Source organism: Sapajus apella, unplaced genomic scaffold, assembly GCF_009761245.1.
Source record: "Sapajus apella isolate SASKATOON/1434 unplaced genomic scaffold, GSC_monkey_1.0 scaffold6, whole genome shotgun sequence".
Classification (NCBI taxonomy): Eukaryota; Metazoa; Chordata; class Mammalia; order Primates; family Cebidae; genus Sapajus; species Sapajus apella.
In genome coordinates, this window is record NW_022436946.1 from 23820383 (window position 1) to 23846701 (window position 26319).

The window sequence follows — 26319 nt, forward strand, 5'->3', positions numbered from 1 at the left end:
AACACAAATGTTTGACATGTTAATATCAAAGTTATGCTGTTTGAAAGGAAGAAAATTCTGCCATCTAGAATAGTCTGATGAGACAAATAATATTCCCTGTAATTACCAATGATTCCAGCCATTGACTGCGGTTATAAACCCCAAGCTTATATCTGCAGTAGTGACTCACTGCCTTAAATTCTGTTCTCCAAATTTTGAACTTTCTCATTTCTGTTATAATGAGCTTCTTTCCTAAGGAAACTGTCCAAGAAAGTTGAATGAGCTTAAATCAATTTCATAGTAATAGATAATGCAAAATATTAGCAAGAGACAGATTCCCAGTACAAGTCAAAAATTATAGGAGAAATATGACTGTGAAGTCATCCTTCAATGAGCAGTTACTGAGTTTCTACTACATGGAAGGATCATTCTAGAGACTATGGGGGATACAAAGATTAAGAAGACCCATCCTGACTTACAGAGGCTTAAAGACAAGGCCATAACAGCACCAGCACCCTAATGGCCATGGCGAGCATGCTATCTAAAGCATTTGATTCTCATGAAAAAAAAATAGAAACTGAAGTCTAATTTATTTGAGCTTTTGAAATTAGAGGTAGCATGACCTAATGATGTAAGCCATGGGCTAGGACTGAAAGAAGCTGGAGTCCAACTTCAATCTGCTGCTGACTGACAGAGACAAGCTTGTTATAGAAATAGAAAGTACCACAGAGGTTGACCTATGATCTACAGAATGATCTTCCACTGTGCAGATCCAGAAAATCAAGTTTCCTGGAGATACCCATTGCTGATCAGATCCCAGAGAAGACTGAAGCTAACAAAACTTACAACAGAATGAATGATAAACTAGAATATCACTTTATCAATCAGGTAAATTGCCAATGCAATTCTATGGATCCACTGGCCCTAAAGAAAGATTAAATAAAATAAAACAAAAAACCCAAATCTCTACTCTCTCATCAAGAGTTACCTTCTAAGAGAAGCAGAATTCTCCAACCAGCTGGACACACCAAGCTCTTCTCCCTCTTGTGAGAAGAAATGAAAATAGCTCTTCATTTTCTGCAGAACAAAACCCAAAAACCTTGGCCTGGCAGTCAAAGTCTGCCAATATCAGACTACATGACTCCCATGTTATCTCTTTTCTTTCTTCCATCCCTGCTCCTAGGCCCCCAGAATCCAAGCTCCAATCACACAAAACCTGGCATTCTTTCTCAATAAACTATGCTTTATCATGCCTCTACGCCTTAGCAAATGTCTGATCCCACTGAGAAAGTTCTTTCCTTCTCTCTTATACTGTGAGAGTTAGATTGTCAGCCCCCAAGTAAAAAATTTTCTGATTACTTTGTCTCCCACTTAGACCTGGGTCCAGCATAGTTAGTTGCTTCCATTACACTCTGTTCATACCTTTCTTATAATAGGTATTTCATCCTGAAATAATCATTTTTATATGTTTGGTTTCTCTCCCCGTCCTCCACTCCAAGTAGACCATAAGCCCCACAAGGATAAGGACCACGTTTCTCAATTTTGAATGTATGAAGCCTAGCACTTGGCAGACTCAAAAAATGTTTGCTGACTGAATAATATGAGTCTACACTGAAAACCAAGTTGGTATCAGAAGGTTATACTGCAAAGAAAGAAACTGAGCAAGAGCATTGAATATTCCCTGTGAGCAGGTCATCCAGCAATTCCAGCTTATGCAATCAGCTCGATCCTAGGGCAATATCTCCCACAAAGACCATGGTGGTTCCCTCTCTTTTAGACTACATTTAAAACCCTGACAGATTCCTATAAATAATTCAACTGTTCATCAATCATCAGTAGGCAATATTGCTGAGGAGATTACTTTCCAGGTCTGTACTCCTCAGGTTACCTGTCTCCTTGGGGAAGATTGGTTGCCTAAATGGTCGCTTAGAGGGATCATTCTTATCCATCATGTGTTGATTACTACTTGAATCCATTTCCAAACATTCCTGGTATCAAACAATCTCAAGTATGTTGTCCTTAAATTCTAGATATTCATGCTATTACAAAGTTAGAGCCAGACCTAATGAAAACTGTGACCTTGAAGAAATAATCTCTGAATTTTATAGTTCATCTTAATATAGAATGAAAACAATTAATGTAGTATTTTAGAAGCATCTTATTTTAATGTAGTATTTTAGAAGCATCTTATTTAAAAGTTAAAAGTGAGGCCATAAGGTAGTCACTAGATTCTAGATCTGATTCTCAAGCCAGGCTTCTTTCATTATTTCAAAAAGCAGATCTCCATCTGCCTTACAAAATGATTTTAAAGGTAAAATAAGGCAGTATGCGTTGGTAGAGTGAACACATATGAGAGTTCTTTGAAAAGCCTCCACATAATATACTTGATTAATTAGGTAGAAAATAGGCCACAATTAGAGTCACCTGCAGGGTTTGTCCCAAGAATGTTCCTGAACATTCAGCTCACACATCAGTAATTAAGAACTACAGAAAGGAACCATTGTCTTACTTCTTTCTACATTCAAACCAGGCCAAGGCTCGATGAAATCCTTGGCATTCTCCATGCCCACCAACCAGGGTATAGCCTTGCCTCTGAGATGCTGAAGGAAATGTGGAAATGTGTGCCTATTGTGGCCTAAGCATTGGGCGGCAAGTCTGGCATAACAAGCCAAAGATTTTCTATTTCACTATGGCAAGATCAAGAATGGCAAATTTAGGTGACCAGGGCCACTATTTTTAAAGTTCCTTAAGCCTAGGTCAACACTGACACAAAAAATTTGCCAACTTTATATACATATGATGGTGCCACATGACATTGTAGCAATTTTAAATGAGAAAATTCTTTTTCTAAAAGAACACACTTTTTCATCCTACTGCTGAATGTTCTTTGACAGAGTCCTTAGCTCCACACAGGATTTAAGGATACTACCATACTCTAAATGACACATGAGATTTTGTCACTGTGAAAAGCACCCAAAATTCAATAGCTATGAGTATGAGAATATACCCCAGTCATTTCATCAAAAAAGAGTAGTCAGAGCCAACAACAATAAGATGGATCCACTAGTTTGGAGTTCTGTGTGTGTGTGTGTGTGTGTGTGTGTGTGTGTGTGTGTGTGACATTTTCTGTTATACTGCTTGGCTTAGATAACCATGAATCAAGGAGCAACTGCTTAAGAACACATTACTCTGAAAGTCATGGTTCCCTGAAGTGCTGAGTTCCCTTGCCGCTCACATCATACTTTTGGAAAAGCTCTGAAGCTGAGTGAGGCATTCTGCTTAAGTCTTTACTCATTCAGAAAATTTGCAATTATTCATTGCAGATATTTAGGAATGGAATTTTATTTTATAGGTTAACCTTATGCCCTATGAACTTGTTAAATTAACTTACTAGTTTTAGAGTATATACATGTACTATAAGCCTCAAACTCTTAAGTGCCTGTTTAACTGCACTCTCCCACTTAGTGTGTTAATTTATCAACTCTAATGAGTTGATCTTATTTTCTTATTTTCTGTTCTAAGCTCTTGAGCAAGTTCCAGCACCTGATTGATCATCTAGGACTAGAAAAAAATATATATATGTCCTGTTACCTGCACTAGAGTACCAAATAAGACAATTTGAAGATTGAAGCAAGATCACCCCCAGTTTTTCTTAAACACTATTATGATCATAATAAGAAAGAGTTACATGTCCCTCCTACTGGTCTCCAAACTTCTCATCTCACATACTTACACTGGAATTAATTATTGTTTGAGTCAATTTACCTTAAATTGTAAACACATAGAAACCAGAGAGTGTGAAATGAGGAAAGAAATATTGTAGTGCCACAGGAAGAGCCAATAGTGTTTACTTCTTCTCTCAGGTGTCTGAAGCTCTTGTTAAGCAATGCAATAGAGTTAATATACTAGGTAAAATTACTAATTTGTTATTTGTTTTTGTTTTACCCAGATAATTCAGATTTATGACTAACCAAATGTGAGGATAACTTACAAACTGCCTAAATTATGCTTGGACTTGGAAGGAAATAATTTAATACTTTCCCCCAAAAAACCTCTCTCTTTCCACCTCCAGTATAATGTTTTAAATAATAATATTTCCCCATTGCTTAATGTGGGAAATATTTCATAAATAATAAGCAGTTCATGGGGCACATTAAAATATTACATTCCTTTTCCCACAAACTCTAGCACTTAAGAACTTTGAGCAAGGGATCAAGAGTAGATTGAAATAAGCTTAGAAGTCTTGCCCAGTTTCTAGAACTGTGTCATTTTTCTCCATCAAGATTAGCAGAACTCACTTTCTGAGTCACAGATTAAAAGTAAATCACATTTACATATTGGTGAAAATTCCAGTATCCAATTGATTAGCCAGCAAATAATCTTTGGAAACAGAAACACTGGATTGGTAAAAATTCCTGACATTTCTAGAAATTACCAAGCCAAATGCAGAAGTTTCAATTGCCATGGATTCCAAATGTGATAACAAAAGTAAAGAAAGAAAGAAACGGATCAGTCACCGAGACCAAAAACCTCAGATTGTATTCATTTCATTCTCCGGTTCCTCTAACTGACAAAGAAAACCAAGTGATATGATTTGGCTGTGTCCCCACTCAAATCTCATCTTGAATTGTAGGTCCCATAATTTCCACGTGTTTGGGGAGGTACTTGGCAGGAGATAACTGAATCACGGGGGCTATTTCCCCCTACACGGTGCTCATGGTAGTGAATATGTCTCACGAGAGCTGATGGTTTTATAAGGGGTTTCCCTTTACACATGGCTCTCATTCTGTCTCTTGCCTGTCATGGTGTAAGACGGGCCTTTCACCTTCCACCATGATTGTGAGGCCTCCCCAGCCACGTGGAACTGTGAGTCCATTAAATCTCTTTTTCTTTATAAATTACTCAGTCTTGGGTATGTCTTTATCAGCAGCATGAAAATGAACTAATACACCAGGTGTGGTAGTTGAATTAAAATTAAAACTAAATCTACATAGAGCATTCAATCCTATGAGTAAGTCATCATAATTAAATACACCAGATAAAGTTTTTACAAGACTACTTTAAATCTGAATTATCTGAATAACTACCTTAACTGGCCATTTTATATTTCTTGCACAGCTTCTTAAATTTGAAAATCATGTGAATACATACAGCTTAAATGTTTCTTAGGACTCACAGACATAGGTGATGAGTTATTTTTAACACCTTTGTTCTAAATCATTTAAACACATGGGATATATATCAACATTTTAGGAAGTCAGAATTTCAGCAAACTGAGAAGATCTCAAGAAATTGAATGAATTTCCATGTGGGATTTTATGGCCAGAAAATGCTAAAGGAAAGCAATCAATGTGTCATCAAGCTGCACAGCATTCTTTAGACCGAGATAACTGTTGGTGGTTTACTATTTCAACACAAAAGAATGTAACTGGTGCTCCTTAGGCGTCTATGCAAACAATCCAGTTGCCATGAGAGACATCAGGCCATTCCTGTTGAAAATCTGCACAAAGGACCTAGCACAAAGCCAGGCAAACGGGGTGTGACTCAGTGTACCTAAGAGACTGTTAAAAGAGAAACTTTGGACAAATTTAACTTAACCGAGTTTGAGAGAGCAAAGGGTAATTCGCGAATAGGGCAGCCACCTCCCCCAGCACAACCAGAACAGGTTTAGAGAGACTCTGGCACTGCAACTTGATGGAAGATTTATTGACAGAAAAAGGAGTGATGTACAGAAAACAGAAGCGAAGTACAGAAACAGCTGGATTGGCTACAGCTCGAAGTTTGCCTTATTTGAGCACCATTTAAACAGCTGGCCACCTGTGAGTGGCAAAAAGTTGGTGACTGGTACATGCAGGTTACAGCCTGATTACACATGCAGTTAGGTTACAGTTCACTATGTATGAAGTAACCTAATATTGGCTTAACTTAAAATATGTAAGAAGGCAGCTTTAGGCTAAATGTTTTTTTCTGTTGTTGTTGTTTTTTTGCTTTTTTTGAGACGGAATCTCGTTCTGTCGCCCAGGCTAGATTCAGTAGCATGATCTCGGCTCACTGCAACCTCCACCTCCTGGGTTCAAGCAATTCTCCTGCCTCAGCAACCTCCACCCTTACCCCACCCACCACGAGTAGCTGGGATTACACCTGCCACTGCACCCAGCTAATTTTTTTTTTTTTTTTTTAGTAGAGACTGGATTTCACCATGTTGACAAGGTGGCCTTGAACACCTGACCTCAAGTGATTCCCACGCCTTTGCCTCCCAAAGTGCTGGGATTACAGGCGTCAGCTACTGCACTCAACCTACGCTAAATTTAACAAGATGCCCCAAGTGTCTCTTCTTGGTAAGAGACAGCACATCTGTTTCAAAGAAAAGCTTTGAAGAAAAAGGCTGGATTCAGATACTGTTGCCCATATTAACTAACACCCACACCCAACATGTATGGTTTGATTCTCTCTCAAAGTGGTTATTTCAGTCATGGAAATGCCACAAATGAATGTCAGAATGAACCAGTATAATGTATTAGAGCAAACATGTTCTAAGGATGTCTTGGTATATTAAATTTTAATATTACATAGAATCTCAACTTTTCAAAAAAGAGAAATGACTCCATGAGGCCAAGATTTACATACATACACTCCCACATATATAAAACTGCTACCAATGGCACAGCAAATAAACTAATTTCTTCCAGAGAAGGTTTTGTCTATGTTCAATTAAATTATTTATTTGTATATGTGTACATACACTTCCCTTAAAAAAATGTAGGAGGGTGACAGGTTTTCAAATGAAGTAGAAATCTAATCAGATCAGGATGAACAACTTTGCACAACTTTCACAGCATGGTCTCTTAGGTAAATGGCAATTTGTCTAAGTTACACTTCACTCAAAAGTTCAACCAACCATCTATTGCACATATACTATATACTAGGCACTGGAGATACAAGGATCAAAAAACAGTCCTGCACCAAAGAGGCTTCCCTCCTCGTCAGAGAGACATATGAGAAAGAGTTGTCATGAGATCTGTGAAAACTGTAAAAGAGCAAAAGATAAGGTACAGACTGAGGTAGGGCTGCAAAGAAAAGTTTAGGCTCCCAGGGTAGGGGCGAAAAGAATTCAATAAGGGAAAGATGTCTGAACATCTTGGAGGATTGGCATTTGACACGTAGACATGGCCAAAGGGAGGAAGGACACATGGCCAAGTGGAGCAAACAACCTGTGTGCATTCACAGAGGCATGAAATGGCACAGCGTGTTCAAGAGCCAGGAGTTGAACTGTCAATGGATTTACACTTAAGGCAGTTGTATTAATGTAATCTATAATTTCCTTATAAATAAACTGTGCATTAGAGCCACATTGCCGCTCTTCCTCATCTTTTTTAACACTGGAAAAAAATCCCACAAATTTTCTTTGAAATTTTACAAGATCATCCAAAACACATTCTAGTGGAAAGTTACAAACACAATTATAGTAGACATAAATTCCTAACGGCTTACAGTTGAGCTTAAATTAAGAAGAAATCCTCTACAATTTATTTCTTTTCCATCACCCTTGAATTTTGGGGTAAGTATTTCATTCCGTTCTTTATTCAGCAGCACCAGGTTATAGAAGTTATTACTGGAAGAACAGTGCAGAGGTCAAGAGCTTTAGAACTGTACAGACCCGGGTTTGAATCCTGCCTTTGTTTCTCAGTAACTATGTGACCCTGGGTAAGTTTCTTATCTTCTCTACCCTCAGTTTCCTTATGTATAGGTGTTATGTAACAGGTGTTATACTATCACATGATTCAAATAGATGATCTAATAATTAAATAAGATTATATGTAAGCCAAGTGTGGTGGCTCACACCTGTAATCCCAGTACTTTGGGAGGTTGAGGAGGGCAGATCACAACGTCAGGAGTTCAAGACCAGCCAGGCCAACATGGTGAAACCCTATCTCTACTAAAAATACAAAAATTAGCTTAGTGTGGTGGTGGGCCCAGATACTATAATGCAATCCCAGCTACTCGAGAGGCTGAGGCAGGAGAATTGCTCAAACCCAGGAGACGAGATTGCAGTGAACAAAAATTGCATCACTACACTCCAGGGTGACAAAGCAAGATTCCGTCTCAAAAAAAAAAAAAAAAAAAAAAAAAATAGATTACACGTAAAGAGCTTTGCAGAGAGTATAATATGTAGTGAGAGCTCAATAAATATTTTTAAAATTACAAAATAAGACACGGTGATATTGGTCTGTAAATAAATACAAGCAAAACCAGCAATTTATGCAATTATCCAAAAAATTGAGAAATAATTCTCATTCTTGAGAAATAACCATCTATTTTAGGTATAAAAAGTGATGTAGATGTCAGGTGAAAACAGTTTGGGATTTGATTTATCTAGCAACATAAGTCAATTCTCTTTTTCCCTTTAAGTATATAAAATCCATCGAAATATCTGTCCTCACCAAACCCCCTATATTTCTTGGACTTTGGTTCTCCCATTTTACTCTCTAGTTAAAAGATGCTCATGTTGTTTACTATAAAGAGATGTCTAGAAGAAAAGTACCTATACACCAAGTGGACATTTGGATATTTGAGAAAGTTCATATATAGCTTGGCACACTTAAAATACTGGGCAGTTGATAGAAACCCACAGGAACAGTTACCAAGGTAATCTTGAATAGATTGGCCCTGGTGTTCAGTAAATGCTATTGATTGACTCATTTATCAGTTGGTATAGTCCAGTGCTTTTCAACTCTGTCTGCATGTTAGAATCATCTGGAATCTTTTAAAATTCCTTACACCTTCTGGTAGAACTGGTCTAAGTAGTGGCCTTACCATCTGTATTTTCTTAAGCTCTCCAGGTGATTCAAATGTAATCCAGAGTTGAAAAACATTGGTGTGGCATAAGCTTATAATTTGAAAAACAAGAAAAGGAGAAAAGAAAATACTTGTTATATACAGGGACGATGAAGATAGTCACAGTCTGATTTTTGTTTCCATTAGTAGTTTTGAAAGGGGAAAATAATCTCTGTCATAAAATTTAATTCAATTTAACTGTAATGTTTATGAGTGCTTACTATAGATATGGCATATTGTGCTACTATCATAAATATTTTTTAAAAGTCAATAACAGTTATTGGCAGAGGAAATAATCTGATTAGAGAGGCAGTTAATATACACAAAAACATAATCAGAGATAACTATAATGCAATAATATGAACAATTGAATAGTCTGATTCCAAAGTGCTTAAGGAGGTCAGGAGAAATGGCCAAAGTGGCCAGAATCTCTGGGGAAGCTGGAAGCTTGGGGAAACTGAGGTCTTGAAATGGTAAGATTTGCAGAAACAGAGAGAAGAGAAGAAGGAACATCAGCATTTCTTTTGGGATGTGTAATATGTTGGGAAGAATTCAGTTTTCAAGTTGTTTTTCTAACTGAACCTCATTTGTGGCTACCTAATTTAAAAACATGAAGAGCCTGGCCCTGCCTCCTACAAGGCTTTCCTTTCTTCATAATTCATTGCCTGTGTGGCATATGAACAAACACACACCATGATAAAATGACAGCTTCTTCCTGCAAAGGAAAAGTTTCTGAGATCAGCTCATGGAGAAAAACAAAAACAAAAACAAAGAATTAATCCTATAGAAATCAAATATTTTTAAAACTTGAATTTGTTCCATTTTCACTCATTGTCAAAGTGGGCTTTCTGACGTTTTATTTTCTTGGCTAATGTTCTTCAGTTTACCATTTGTCTTCATCTCTTTGATTTGACCGTGGCCTCCCTTTAAAGTGTTGGCAATACTTGCTTTAAAGTAGGTTTTAATCTTGGTTTAGAATTTTTTTTCTTTAATTTGCAATTTGTGGTTGGGAAATGATCTGCTTTTTGTTTCAGGTTGTTTAATGTTTTCCAATATAATATTCCTCTTGCACTCCAGTGGGTTCATTTGCAAAACATTTAATGTCATTTGTGTCTTTGAAGAACAGGGTATTTGGTTAGAACAAAAGTGAGCTCCTGCATAGAGCTTATGATGGTTTATAATTGGTAAATTATTAACTTGACCAAGTTTGTGAACTAATAAAGGGAGTAGGAAACTCTTAGATATTTACTCTTTTTCTTGCATCCATTAATTTATTCATTCAACAGCTCCTGCCTCTAAATAGCTTATAATTCTTTGGAGGGTTGGGAAGAAGTAGAAAAATGTAAAAGAGAACCAGAACACAATATGAATAATACCATGATGAAGGTATGCACAGGGAGCTATGGGGAGGCCAGAGAGGAAAGCCTCCTCAGAGCGGTGCCTCCGCTATAGTCAAAGCAAAGGGTTATAGCTGAAAAAGTAAAAGAGAAAAGACCACCTCAGGCCTTCAGAGGAAGCAATATGTACAAATGCCTAGAGTCACGTGATCTAATGAAACTTAGAGAATAGAGGAAGTCATAAGACAAAGAAGTGAACAGGATTCAAGTATGAAAGACCTAGTATGCAATGCCAAAGAGCATGAACTTAACTCTGTAACAACATGGAATCACTGAAGTACTTTAGGCAAGGAAGTGCACAATCTGACTTACCAAGGTTGTGATTTGGAAAACAGACTGAGGGCAGGGAGATTGGATGAAGTAGATGCAGCAATCTGCTTGAGAAATAATGAGACTTTGAGCCATAATAGTAGAAATTCGAATGTAGAAACAGGGATGGATTTGAGAGGCAGTAGGAGGTAGAACTGACAAAATTTGGCGAACGAGTTGATGAGGATAGGTATGGGAATGGAGAAAGGGCAATCAAGAATGTTATCTAGCTTCCTAGATCAGGAAACTGGAGGGATGTGATGCCTGTAACTAAGCTATTCATTCTTACACTCATTGCAGCTTCCATAGATTTTGCCAGGAAGAGAAACAAATGTGTTTAGGTAATAATGGATGTTTGAGTAATTCATTCATGATCTGATGTATTAAACTGGGCAAATTTTCATTCACACTTTTATTTAGATGAATCTGAATTGAGTGGTTCTTCCTTTTAATCTGTTGAAGTAAATCGGCCTAAGAATTAGAGACTAGAAAGTGCATCCTTTTCATATGAATCATCTAAGGACGTTTTCCTCCAACTGTTAAAACCATAGACCTCTGATACCATGTCTCATCCATTTGTTTTATGTTTTATTTTATTTTATTTTGTGATTTTTGTTGTTGCTTTTAGGAAGATTTTACTGTTTAGAGCAGTGGTAGGTTGGGAGGAAGTTACAGACCACACATGCATAATCTCCACTATTATCAATATTTTCCAAGTGATACATCTCTTATAATTGATGAAACTACATTGACACATCATCACCCAAAGTATATATTTCTTTAGGGTTCACTCCTGATGTTCAGAGTGTTTGGACAAATGTGTATTGACATGTATCTATCATGAAAGTATCATACAGAGTATGTTTACTGCCCTAAATCATCCATTGTTTTAACCTCTGAGTCTAGAAAAGAGACAACAGGCAGGCATCACTTTGAACTCAGCCAGGATGTCAATTGACTGTTGAATTTCATTGTGTCAAGGATTGGCCTACTGTAGCCTACTGACACTGTAGGCCTTCATCGGTACCTGGAAGACATTAAGCCACAATCAGGGTCTGAGGAAACAATGTTTCTTGTGTTAAATTTGTTATGCTACCTTGTTTCTAATGTTTTCTAAATATTTTTCTAATGTTTGCTATGTTTAGAAAGTAAAGGAATTTGAAAGAGCAAGAGACCAAAAGAAATTGGGAAAAAGGTCTCCTATGAAATAAGAATAGGCTTATTCCATAAAGAGCTAATGGTTTAGAGTACTGCCAGGCACTTGTTAACTGATTCTGTATGTCAGGAACCAAGTCAGATCCCTGCCCTAGCAGAATGTACAGACTAGTAAAAAAGATGGACATTTTTAGAAGAATGATTTTCTTTCAACTTTACTGAGGTATAATTGACAAATTAAAATTGTATATGTTCAAGGTGTACAACATGATGTTTTGATATTTGTATATACTGGGAAATGATTACCACAATCAAGCTAATTAGCATACCCATCACCTCACATAATTACCATTGTCTTAGGGAGGAGAAAGAACACTTAAGATCTACTCTCAGTAAATTTCAAATATGCAGAACATCATTTTTATTAACTATAGTCACCATGCTGTACCTTAGGTCTCCAGAATTTACCTTTTAAGCAGAAGTGTGTGCCTTTCGGGCAGCATCTCTACATTTCTCCCATCCCTCAACTTGTGGTAACTACCTTCGTACTCTCTGTTTCTATGCGTTTGACTCTTTTAGGCTCATAGAGATCATGCAACGTTGATCTTTCTGTGTTTGTCTTGTTTCATTTAGCATAATATCCTCCTGGTTCATCCATGTTGCCACAAACGGCAGGATTTTTTCTTAAAGCTGAAAAAAATTACTCTTATCTTACACCATATACAAAAGTCCACTCAAAATGTGTAAAAAACCTAAATATAAGATTATGTTCTCTTGGAAGAGAGGAAAAGCTCTTGGACATTAGCCTTGGTAATGATTTTTTTTTTTAATATCATACCAAAAGCTCGGGCCAAAAAGCAAAATAAATAAATGGGACTACATCAAACCAAAAAGCTCTGCACAGAAAGGAAACAACCAACAAAATGAAACAGCAGCCTACAGATTGGAATACATCTGATAAGGGGTTAATATTCTAAATTTTATAATGAACTCATACAACTCAACAGTGAAAAAACAAATCATCTGATTATAAAACAGGCAGAAGACATGTTTCCAAAGAAGACAAAAGAATTGCCAATGGGTGTATGAAAAGATGCTCAACATCATTAATCACCAAGGATATGCAAATCAAAACCACCATGAGATGCCACCTTCCACTGTTATGATGGCTGGTATCAAAAAGTCAGAAGATAACAAATGTTGGTGAGGATTTTGAGAAAAGGGAACTCTTATACACTGTTGATGGGAATGTAGATTGATACAGTCATTATGGAAAATAGTAGGGAGACTTCTAAAGAAATATAAATTAGAACTACTACATGACCCAGCAATCTATTTTCTAGGCATATAGGCAAAGGAAATAAAATCACCACCTTGTAAAGATACCTGCACTCCAATATTCATTGCAGCATTATTCACAAGAGCTAAGATATGGAAACAACCTAAGCATCTGTCAATGGACAAATGGAAAAAGAAACTGTGGTACATATATACAATGGAATATTAGTCAGTCCTAAAAAAGAATGAGATTTTGCCATTTGCCACAATATGCATGAGACTGGAGAACATTATGTTAAGTGAAATAAACCAGACACAGAAAATAATTTTTAAATCAAATACACAGAAATAGCAAAATACTGTTAACCAGCGGTTGAGAAGGGAGGAAACAGGAAGATGGAGGTCAGAGGATACAGAGTAGCAGATATGTAACATGAATGTCTACTGATCTAATGTACAAGATGAGGACTTCAGGTAATAAAGTTGTTTTGTATGTGAAATTCATGTGGAGTAGATTTAGCTGCTCTTGCCACAAAAACAAAGACAAAAAATAGCAAACTGTGTGAGCTGATGTATATGTTAATTTGCTTCACTATAATAACCTGTTTACTATCTATGTGTATTCTGTAACATCATGTCATATTCTTTACATATGCACAATAAAATGTATTTATAAAAATACACTTAACCAATAAGGAAAGTTTGCTGAAAATAAGGAAAAGGAAGGTATAGTATACTACAGAAGTAAATAGCAGATTATCTAACTGAAAGGATCAAACCTAGTGCAAAGGATCATAGATCTCCCAGAGCAAAAGACGTTAATGCTTAGGCTTAGGTGCACTAGGGTCAGGGAAATGGAGAGTGCTCCAGACAGAAAGAAGAGTTAGAGTCTACTGTCGGTAAACTCAATGACGGCACTTCAGGTTGTCTCATAGAGAGAAACCATGAGAATGTCAGAAAAATGAAACTCTTCAAATACGCTGAGCCTTCCAGCAAATAATCATGGTAATAAATAAGAAGAGGTTTTCATATACTCATTAGCCATTTTTATGTCTTCTTTGGAAAAATATCTATTCAAGTCTTTTTGTCCATTTTATAATCAGGTGATTTGTTTCTCCACTCTTGAGTTGTATGAGTTCTTTATAAATATTGGGTATTAACCCATTATGAGATGTGTGGTTTGCAAATATTTTTTTCTAATCTGTAGGCTGCTGTTTTGTGTTGTTGACTGTTTCCTTGTTAACCACTTCTTTCTTTAACCACTTCTTGTTTTTAACTATGAGTTTTCAATGATGCTTAATGTATTAGGGTGAATCTTTGTACCTGCTTCCTTATCTGTTGAAAACAGTGATCTTTGATTTAAAAACTAGAGAACAATTTAAATAGGATATAAAATTCCAAAATGGCAAAAATTAGAATAAAATAAAGTCTCCTTTATAAATTTGATCAAGTTTCAAAGTTCCATGAGTCCATATTATACATTTGATAAAGTTTCCTGGCTCCAAACTAGAACACTGAGAAACCTGATATAAAGTAGATCACAATTTGATTATAAATCATTTTAGAGCATAGAGGATATGCCCTAAGACTAATTTTCAATGTGAAAACGAAACTATAAAAAGTAAACATGATAATGATTCGGGACAAGATTCTGCAAGGTGGCAGCCAAGTCTTCCAACAAGAAAACACAAAGTGAATTGTCAATTGCTATTACATTATTACACATGTATATTACACTGCACAATTGATATTATATTATAATGTATATTAATATTTTAATGAAATACACAATAATATATTGATAATATAACACAGTAGATTACATTATAGTAATATTACATATTGTATTAACCAGGATTCAAAGAAACAGAAACAATAGGACATGTATCAGAGTGACCCCTAAGGCTGTAATGATGCAGCTGTCCACTTTTGGTGGTTTCAGCATAATATGCAAGCCCACGTCTAAACTAGGCTCAAGATCTGTCATTTAGTTGATTGTAAGGAATGTCACTTTATGATAGATTGCACAGTCCACACTCAACCTTATGGCTAGGTGTGTCAGACAACACTGAATTCATAATAGGAAGCTCATATCACATAAGATCTTGGTGTGCTGTGGTTAGGCATTTAGTCGTTGTGCAGTCAAGTAGCAAGCCAAAAACTGTTTTGAAAAGGGAAATAATTATCTGAAGAAGAGAGCATAGATAGTTCCAAAATCCTACAGATCTGCACTGTGATTCTCCTCTTACTTGCCAGAAGTTCCAAGCAGCAACCCTATTTGCTGTGCACATATTATCATTGGATCTGCTGGAACATAAGGCCCAGGTGTTAGGACAGCATCACTGAAGCTGGAATTGCTGCAGGGTGCCCTCTCTCTCTGGTCCACATTCAAAACTGGCAGCCTATTGGGTAACTCAGTACATAGGTGGGAGCAGTATGCTCAAATGTAGTATATGTGATCTCAAAAAAAATGTTTAACGGCATACAAAGCATTTTACCTCTTTATTCATGGCAGATGGTGCTAGATGCAGAAACTTATCTCCTTATTCCAGACCACTGAACCCCCAGAACCTCACTGAAGTCCCCTGAATTTTTGTAGGGTTTATATCCCACTCTCTAGTTTACATATTTCTTACTAAGGCATCTGATGTGCTACTTTCTGCTTATTAGAGCCAATCAGTATCATTAATGTAGAAGACCAGTGTCCCCTATATTTTTTGTGCAATGTCAAGCTAATCAATTTCTCTGTGTTCTGTGTAATAGCAGAAAGCAGAATCGACATAGCCCTGACTCAAAAGGGTGGAGTCTACTCTTGGCTGTGCCAGATAAACACAGACTGCTTCCAGTGGCCTTTGCATATTGGTATGAAAGAAAAGCCATTTTTCAGGTCACTAGCTACACACCAAGTGCCAGGGGCTGTGTTTATTCATTCTAGCAGGATACCATTTTTTGGATAGCAGCTGAAGCTGGAATTACCTCCGGATTAAATTTATTCTCCAAGATCCATTCAATGTCTGTACAGACCAAACAGGTAAGTAAAATGGGTATGTGGTAGGTATCACCCTGTACATTTCGAGTCTTTGGCAGTGGCATATATCTCTGCAATTCATCCCAGGGTTGCAATATCACTTCTGGTTTATTATCTTTGCAGTAATGAGAAGTTTCAGGGGCTTCCACGTTGTCCTTCTTACCATATTGGATCTTACCCTAGGAGTCATAGAGCCAATGTAGAGATTCTGAGAGTTACCAAGTACGTCTATTCCCATTACACATTCAGGAACTGGGAAAATAACTACAGGGGGTCAACTGACCAGCTGGGCTCACTGTGAGTTAAACTTGGGCTCAGACATCATCTGTATCTTGAACACTGAATGCCCCCATTTTAACTGGTGGGCTACTGTGGGTAGTTTAGGTCACAGGAGTTAACATAATTAAGAGAGAGTATTTAGTCCTTACTGAAATATCTGGACATTTCCTTTTCCACAGTGCTTAGTAACTCTAACAGATAGCCACAGGTCTCTTTGAGAAAACACGTGGAGGAAGATTTATAGTATTTACTTGCAGCAATGATGCAGAATCCTTCTGCAAGGAGACCTGGACTCCCCTTCAATCATGGGGCTCTAAATCTGTGAATTAACTTAGGTCAGAATACTTGTTGAGTGACCCTGACCCTCCATTATGGCAACTTAACTCAGATTTTTGTCTGTAAGAACTAGAGTTTCTCAGGCTGTGCACGGTAGTTTATGCCTGTTGATTCCCAGCACTTTTGGAGCTCGAGGTGGGAGGATTACTTGAGGCCAGAAGTTTGAAACCAGCCTGGGCAACATAGTGAGACCCTTTCTCTATCAAAAAAAAAAAATCAAACAAAAATAAACAAAACAAAACAACTGAATGCCTGTAGTTCTAGCTATTTGAGAGGCTGAACAGGGAGGACCACTTGAGCCCTGGAGGTTGATGTTGCAGTGAGCTATGATCACGTCACTGCACTCCAGCCTAGGTAACAAAGTAAGACCCTGTCTCTTAAAAAAAAAAAAAAATATATATATATATATATATAAATGAAGGACTAGAGTTTTTTTTCTATTATATAGATAAAGCAATATACTAGCAGACTTCCCACCTATTTCATTTTTAGGAACACCATGGTCAATTAGCCACCACCAAAGCTCTCTGCAGCTTAATGCGTTTTGATTGCTAGTATGTCTGCTGCTTTTTATAGTAAATGTGCATACCTTGTGTTTGGTGGATCAGTGTTGCTACTTGACCTCTATCACTCCAGGAATCCATCATCCCCATTGAGATCAGAATGCCCATATCAATGGCACATCCTCCACGGTCATAGTTAATTTACAAATGAGACCAACCACAGAGCTTTGCTAGGACGCTGGTGATTCCTTCGCTAACATACTGTTCAAAATCTTTTATTTTCTTTCCTTTTTCAACTTTTATTTTAGGTTTGGAGGTATGTGTACAGGTTTGTTACTTGGGTAGATTGCATGTCCCTGGGGTTTGGAGTACAAATGATTCTGTCACCTGTATTGTATGTATTAGGGTGAATCTTTGTATCTGCTTCTTTATCTGTTGAAAACAGTGACCGTTGAATTAAAAACTAGAGAACAAGTGGTGAGCACGGTACCCAACAGATAGTGACCTTTGAATTAAACAGTGACCTTTGAATTAAAAACTAGAGAATGAGTGGTGAGCACGGCACCCAATAGATAGTTTTTCAGCCCCCACCCTCCTCTTAACATACTATCAAATTAAAACAAAATGACAAGAAATAAAATTTTCAAAAACCAAAGTCTTAGTGAAGAAGATATCTTTGGGGCTTTCTAGAGAAATGCAGTCAGGAATGAGTGAGCAGTTTGTGCATGATACATCCACTCCAACATTCCTATTTTCCTAAGTCTTCTGATTCCCTCCTCATCATGCCTTGGAAGCTGTGGCAACTCAGCATCATTAGATACAGGCAGTAGTGTGATCATGCCAGCTCACTCCAGCTCTCAAGAGTTTCATGAGCCAATTGTTAAATACAAACATTATTTTAAAATTAAACATATAAATTTACAACTTCAGTAAAAAAAAAGAAATCCCCTACCATAGAGAAAAAAAAAAATACGGAGCTTAGCTATCTTGTCCTGGGATTTTCAGGTTTAAAATGAATCTCTCTGGAGACACTGTAACATCGGCCTACCTCCTGAAGGTTTAGGGTTATGATTTATTTTACCTTTATGGTCCAGGGACTCGCCAGCTGAGAAATTAACAAGCAACTATATCTTTCTAAGGCCACAGTTTACTCATCTAAAAGATATAAATATTACTACCCTCCCTCAAAGGGTTAGCACGGGAATTGAATGTGACAATGTATTTTAAATGCATATTGCGCAATGCAGAACACGTAGAAAATTCTTAATAAATATTAGCTGTTACTATTCTCCTATGAGAGAAAAACATGACTCATTACCATGAGTTCTACCTACAAAAGTGTGACATGGCCATCATACACTGTCCAGAGTGCCAGGACAAGAGCCCTCAAACTCCAAAATGTCCCAGGGTCAGTTTTTGCCCCACGACTTTTCTGAAGCAGCTGTGCTCTCTCAAGTTAACGGAAGTTTTATACCTTCGGCTCCTCTGATGGGGCTACGTGCATACTCAGGCACTGGCTAAGTTTGTCTTCAGAGAAGCTTGACTCTCTAACCTTGACTAAACTCAGCAATCCAGGGCCCATGACAAATGCGCAGTAAGGACGACGTTACAACAGAGGCGTTGCTTGATTTATTGTGTCTTATGAAATAGAAACCTCTTCACATCATGGGAATTAGTGATGGAATTTTAAAAAGAATAACAAAATGAAATCAGGAACAGAAGAAAAAAATGCCTGGGTCCAACTCAAAAAAAAAAAAAAAAAAAAAAAAAACCCTTTCTAATAAAAAATGCAAACCAGATGCAGTTAGAGATGACTGATAATTAAGGATGATAAATGACTAATGTTTTCTATTGAATTACCAAGTGCACAGTATTATTCCTACATGAGGGAACGGTTTACATGTGGCTGCTGGGCTATCTTTGCACCTAAATTTGATTTCACAGGCAATTTTCCCATTTCCAAAGTGCGCGCTCTCTCCCAGAGTCCTATATTTCCCTCAGGAAAGTGATTCTTACCTTTCAGAGGTCTCTTTTGTAAGAATGGATTGGCTGGATTATGAGTAAATATTCTCTCCAATGAGCATAAAATTTATGCAATGAAGCCACAATAAGTAGAATACAAACCCTGTTTCCTCAGTGGAGTGATGCATTAGCACAGAGCTACCCACACTGTATTCCCAAACCCAGTCTATCTTGAAACCAAGGTGTGTTTTGTTCAGCAGGGGGTTAGATGCGCAGTCTATGATTAAATCTGTCTTTGTTTTTTGTTTGTTTGTTTGTTTGTTTGATTTTGAGACATAGTCTTGCTCTGTCACCAGGCTGCAGTGCAGTGGTGCAATCTCAGCTCACTTCAACCTCCCCCTCCCTGGTTCAACCGATTCCCCTGCCTCAGCCTCCTGAGTAGCTGGGACTACAGGTGCACATCGCCACGCCCGGCTATTTTTTGTTTGTTTCTTTTGTATTTGTATTTCACCATGTTAGCCAGGATTGTCTCGATTTCCTGACATCGCGATCCACCCACCTCGGTCTCCCAAAGTGCTGAGATTACAGGTGTGAGCCACCGTGCCTGGCCGGATTAAACCTTTCTTTAAAGCCCAGAACAATCTCTAACTCTTACCATATTTATCATGATTGCAGCCTCTTTTCTGAGAGTTCTAGTCTGTGCCACATAACTTAGTATTAATGCTGATTTCACTAGTAACAACTGCTTAATCTATGCTAACATTATCTCACCAAACTAGGTTGTGAAAAAAGTAGACTTCATCTGCTGCCTGCATTCACTTAATGTAGCACAAAGAATATCCTCAACAAACATTCAATGATCAGTTGATGACAGAGGTTGTTCTAACATAATTATTAGGATTATGTTAATATTCAACTGAGACAAATAGCTTCCACCTAAACCTGGTTTATGTAACTTCAGGATTTTTTTAGACATGAGATGATCATGTTAACCATGTAAGAGGGAAAGTTTTAATAAAGAAGAACAAGCTGTCTAGGCTCGGTGGCTCATGCCTATAGTCCCAGCACTTTGGAAGGCTGAGGCGGGCAGATTACTTGAGGTCAGGAGTTTGAGACCAGCCTGGACAATATGGCAAAACCACATTTCTAAAAAAATACAAAAATTAGCCACGTGTCATGGTATGCACCTGTAATCTCAGCTACTCTGGAGGCTGAGGCAGGAGACTCACTTGAACCTGGCAGGCAGAGGTTGCAGTGAGCCAAGACTGTGCCACTGTACTTCAGCCTGGGCAACAGAGAAAGACCCTGTCATAAAAAAGAAGAAAGAAGAAGGAGATGATGATGATGATGATGATGATGATGATAATGAATAAGCTAGTAGTCAAATGATAACTTCCTTCTCTCCCTGAATATTCCTACTTAAAACTTAACCTCAGCCTTTCCCAGTCACAGTTGTTGTGCATTATTTATCGTCATTGGATATTGTCAGCTGAGCCATTAAGTCATCACTCTAACGTGCAGAAGAAAACAATGTTTACTTTGTATGTGTTGAAGGAAAATCTGCCCCACTGTGGAATAAAGGAAATTTATAAGAATATAATTAGAATATATTTCTCTTAGAAGAACAATTTTTTTTTCAAGTAGTAACAGGGTTTCACCACGTTGGTCAGGCTGGTCTCAAACTACTGACCTCAAGTGATCCACCCACCTCAGCCTCCCAAAGTGCTGGGATTACAGGCGTGAGCCACCATGCCTGGTGAGACAGGGTCTTGTTCTTTCACCCAGGCTGGAGTGCAATGGCATGAACATGGTTCATTGCAGCCTTGGCCTTCCAGCCTCAAGCTGTCCTCCTACCTCAGCCTCCAGAGTAGCTGAGACTACAGGTGCTTCCCACCACACTGGGCTAATTTTTTCATCTTTTTGTAGAGACAAGGAGTCAAACTCCTGGACTTAAGTGATCCTCCTATCCTCCCAAAATGCCAGAAGACAGGCATGAGCCGCCACACCCAGCCAGAAAAGGGCACCCACCCAGCTAGGGCCAGTAATACAGGCAGTAAGAGGAGTTTGGTTTAATTCAACTTATTACCCAAAAATATTCTATGGGGAAAGATTTAGGGAATTTTTCATGTGGATTCCTATTTCTATTAATTATCTTGGACAATAAAACTTTACATTTACTGCCTTGCTTGTAAAAGAGAAAGGATTTTGTGCTCCAGATAGAGGTTTCCAGTAAATGTTGACGGAATTAGATGAAAGAAATTACACAGAAAGAAACATAATCTATTGGAGCCTCTTATCTCCTTTATATGTCCACATGCCCTGTTTGATTTCCTCGTCACACTCTTTCAAAGCCCAGTTGTTGCACATCTGGAACAGGGCAGGTTGGATGCTGTAGTGATGACAAAGTTAAAGGAAAGTCACTCTTCAGTTCAGCATCAGACAGCCAAATTGCTCTGTTAGTTTTACATGCAAAAATTGGCCCCAGCTGCTCCTACTTCTTTTGGCTCCTGATTCAGAACACTAAATAAAGACAAATAATTAATCAGCCCATTGGAAAGAAAGTAAACAAATGTCATGTGATTTAGAGAGAGAGGTTGCAATAGTTTGGGTCACCAGAAAGTTACTGCATATCTTCTTTCAGGCTTTTCTTGTGAAGTGTTGGGTTAAATAGGGCAACTGAGCCAAATTCCCCTGAAACACTCCACAGAGTTTGGATCTCACTGTGGAATCTAGCCTTTACACTGCCATGGCCAGAGAAAAGATTACTCAGATTGACTTTCAATATTTGCAAAACCGTCTATTGACTTGTAGTCTGATTTTTGTGGAGGTGATCAGAATAGAGAGGGGGTTCCCCCTCAGTATTCTACAAGCTGATTTTTCTATTTGACTCCTCACAGGTGGAAATGACTAGCTGCCAAAATTAAATCCATTTTGATTCAGGTAGTAATTAGCCAACTGCTAATTATAAAAACTCTACTTTGGGAGGCCGAGGCGGATGGATCATGAGGTCAAGAGATCGAGATCATCCTGGTCAACATGGTGAAACCCTGTCTCTACTAAAAATACAAAAATTAGCTAGGCATGGTGGCGCGAGCCTGTAGTCCCAGCTACTCGGGAGGCTGAGGCAGGAGGATTGTTTGAACCCGGGAGGCAGAGGTTGCGATGAGCCGAGATCGCACCATGGCACTCCAGCCTGGGTAACAAGAGCAAAACTCCGTCTCAAAAAAACAAACAAAAAAAACTTTACGATACAGGAGAGACGCACACATAGGACATTAGACACTTCTCATTTATATGGTACCTGTACCATAAAAGCAACAATTCTATGATGAAAAGATAAAGCTATAATTATCAGTGCTTTTTTAGGCAATGGGTATTTACTCAGGTTTACAGGCAAAGGTTTAAAAGGATTATGTTTTGAAGTTTTGTGGAGTAAAAACTGCTAGCTCATCTTTTTCATTTGCAAGTTGCAGAAACCCAACTCAACGTAGCTCAAACTAAAGGAATACCTGGCTGGCATAATTGAGGAAGTCAACATAGTGCTCGATCCAAAGGTTCTATCTGTCTATCAATGCCATTCAAATTATCTCCTTTCTCTTGGTTCAGTGGTCTCTTGATTTGGCTTCATTTTCAAAAAGACACATTCACTGATGGCACTATGTGGGCACAATTATTGTCACCATAGGCAGATATGGCCTGGCTCTTGTGTCCTACAGTGATCTCTGATTTGTCAGGAATAGGACATATGCCCAGCCCTAGCAAAAAGGGAACACTCAAGGCAGACTATAAGAGCTGTAATTGGGAGACAGATGGTTCTCATAAGGAAATGTGGGTTCTGCTACTAGAAGAGATAGAAGACATCACTACATATATCCTTGTATCCTGTTTCTCTCTACCTCCAACCTCCAACCCCCCACAACCTACTAACCTTACTAGCACAGTAAGCAGAAAAAGGAGATGCATACAATTCTAATTGTCAAAAATATAGTGGCAGAAGAGTTAATGTCCACCAACCATATATGCATACTTGTAAAATACATTTCTCAGCCTTCCCTGCAGTTCTTTGGAACCCTTTGACTAGATCTGCCCAAATATGCTGAACCACAGTGACACATGTCATTTCTGGGCTAAGGCAGTTAAAGGCCATGTACCTTCTCCATCTTCCATCTCCTTTGCAACCATGACCTTGGATAATCTACGGTCCAGATGGATGGCCAAACTGGACCCACATAAGCAAAAAATAAACTTTATTTTATTTTGGGGGGAAACTTGGGGATTTGTCTGTTGCAGCAGCTAGAGATAATTACCTTCACTACAATATTACCATTTATCAGCAGGCTGCATCAGTCCATTCACACATTACTATAAAGATCTACCTGAGACTGCATAATTTATAAAGAAAAGAGGTTTAATTGGCTCATGGTTCCACAGGCTGTACAGGAAGCACGGCTGGGGAGGCCTCAGGAAACTTACAATCATGGAGGAAGGTGAAGGGGAAGCAGGCAAGCCCTACGTGTCTGAAGCAGGGAGAAGAGAGACAGGGAAGGGGGTGCTACACACTTTAAACAATAAGATCTCGTGAGAACTCACTCACTATCACAAGAACAGCAAGGGGGAAATTCGTTCCCATGATCTCATCACCTCCCATCAGGCCCCTCCTCCAACACTGGGGATTACAATTCAACATGAGATTTGGGCAGGGACAGAAATCCAAGCTGTTTCACAGCGCCTGCAGAGCGATGAGAATTAGCAGTTAGATACAGCCTTATATATGGATCTCGCATAGTCATTTCAATGTAAAGACTTCTTTGCATTGACAGTTTCCTTTAATAAGAGAGTTAAAAGCAGTTGTTTCAAGGTATCTTGCATATGTCTTCCTGATTAATTTACAGCAATATGTGTTTTCCTTACACAGAGTACTTAATAGGCATTTAGAACACAATAGCAGAAACTCGGCACCCTAAAAAGGATGTTCAGCTTATGTTAAAATGATTTTTTGAGGTCTGAGAACTTTTCTAAAATGAATTATTTATCTTATCAATTATTATTTTTAAAAAATTAATAAAAAGTTTGCTGATGGAAGATAATCATGAAAATCAATTATTTCTATATACTTCAATAAATTTAAAAATGGGCTTAATGAATACTGACTTTTAGATTTTTTTCTGGCAGTTAGTCTTGAAAATAATTATTTAATTATTATTATTTTAAATTTACCTTTTTTTCCTATAGTCTGATGCAGGCAGGATCCAGTTCACTGAGGATTCTGATGAATTAAGTAAGTTACTATTTACATAAGTTTCACTGAAATACAAAATTGAGACTCTGTCATTTAGGATGTATGTTCTATCTGATTGAGGAAAATAACACATAAAAAATAATTCTTAAGAAAAAAAGCTAGTGAAAGATATTTTACACTAAGAAGGTAGAAAAGCAGATATTGCCCTATGGCCTAATTAGCAAAAATAATAAAGAGCTAACTCCTAGGCCCTAGTGTCTTTTCTCTCCATTTGAATGACCTTCTTGGTAATTTTTCTTAGCTCTAGGTAGTATTTAAAGTATTTGAGCTTAGATCATTCCACACCTACCCCAAGAAGTCTACCTTGATGAGAAAAGTCTAGATATAACTTGTTCATTCAACAAATATCATGCTCCTGTCAGACGAAACAAAACCTGTGCCCTGTGCTTAAGAAAGCTTCAGTCCAAAGGAGCACATGCTATCCAGCAATTACGGGTAATAAGAAGTGCTATGAGAGCATTAAGCACAGAGACACATACAGGAGTAGAAGGCATCCCTAAGGAAAAGATGTCCCACCCTTGTCCTCAAGGACAAACTTCCTGATGAAAATGCAAGAGAAGGGGATTCCAGGCAGAGAGCTCAAGCACAGAGGAAAAGAGAGCCAGAAGGATATCTGGTGGCATGTCTTACGTAATCAGGATATTCAGGAATCTATTTGGAGCCACTGGCAGCTCATCAAACATCTTTTCAAAAGACATGATTTTACAACTGAGTAAATTGTTCTTTGTTTCTCAGAAGGAACATTCATGGGATGTTGCATGAATCTTTGGTTTGAGAATTTCCATTTCCCATCAGTTCATCCCATGAAGCTGAGATATGGCATTTCACATTGTTACTCCGGCAAAGACTGTCAGGAACCCCAAGAGAGCCAGCCAGAAGGTAGGCAGGCAATGATCTGCAGGTTGAACTAATTGATGTCTAATAAGAACAAGCCTACACTTAAACCCTGTGTGGCTCAGTGAGCTGCCTCCTGGTCCTTGACTGTGGAGTGGACCTTTACCAAGTTGTGTCAACACCTAAATATGGCTAAATTCGTACAGATCTTCCAATTTCATGAAAACACTTAGACGCCATATTTTCTGAAGGGGAGGTCACCGTCATCTTGATATGAAGGTGGCATATATCTGTAAGACAGGTACACACTTTCTTCATTTCTCCATCACAAAGATCATTGCTTACAGAAATCACAAGGGATTTCATTAAATTTTTTACTTTTCACTTCATTTCTCTCCCTCCTTTATCAGTCTGCATCAAGTCAGCAGATGCATGTTTGTTTGTTTTATGTTTGATTATTTGCATATAGCCTCCGTTGTTTTAAAAGAATTTCTAGGTAGTTTACAAAACAAATGAAACACAGAAGAATGGTATAAATTAAGAGTAATAGAAGAATGGTGTAAATTAAGAGTGATAAGACGGGAATACTATTTAAAGAAAAATACAGGTAAAACAGAGCCACATACTATATGGCAATTTATTTCTATCTCTTTTTTTTTTTTCCTTTTTTTTTTTTTTTTTTTTGTGACAGGGTCTCACTCTGTTACCCAAGCTGAAGTGCCATAGTGCAATGTCAGCTCACTGCAGCCTCAACCTCCCAGGCTCAGGCCTTCCTCCCACCTCAGCCTCCCAGGTAGCTGGGACTACAGGTGCACACCACCATACTTATATGCCAATTTACTTAAATAGAGAGACGTATATATGCATAGAAGACTGCAAAAATATTCTGAGTTCAGTTGGTTTTGGTTTTTGGTTTTGCTTTTGCTTTTCTATAGCTTTCAAATATTTTAAGATAAATATGCATTATTTTACAACCATAAAGTCTTTTTTATAAAGTAGGTGTGAAAGGGGTAGGAACATATGTGCACACATACAAAGGCAAAAATCTCAAAACCATAGTCCATAAATACACTTTTGATAGATGAGTCACAAATTTGGTCCACACTTCCTAACAGCTACTATAAA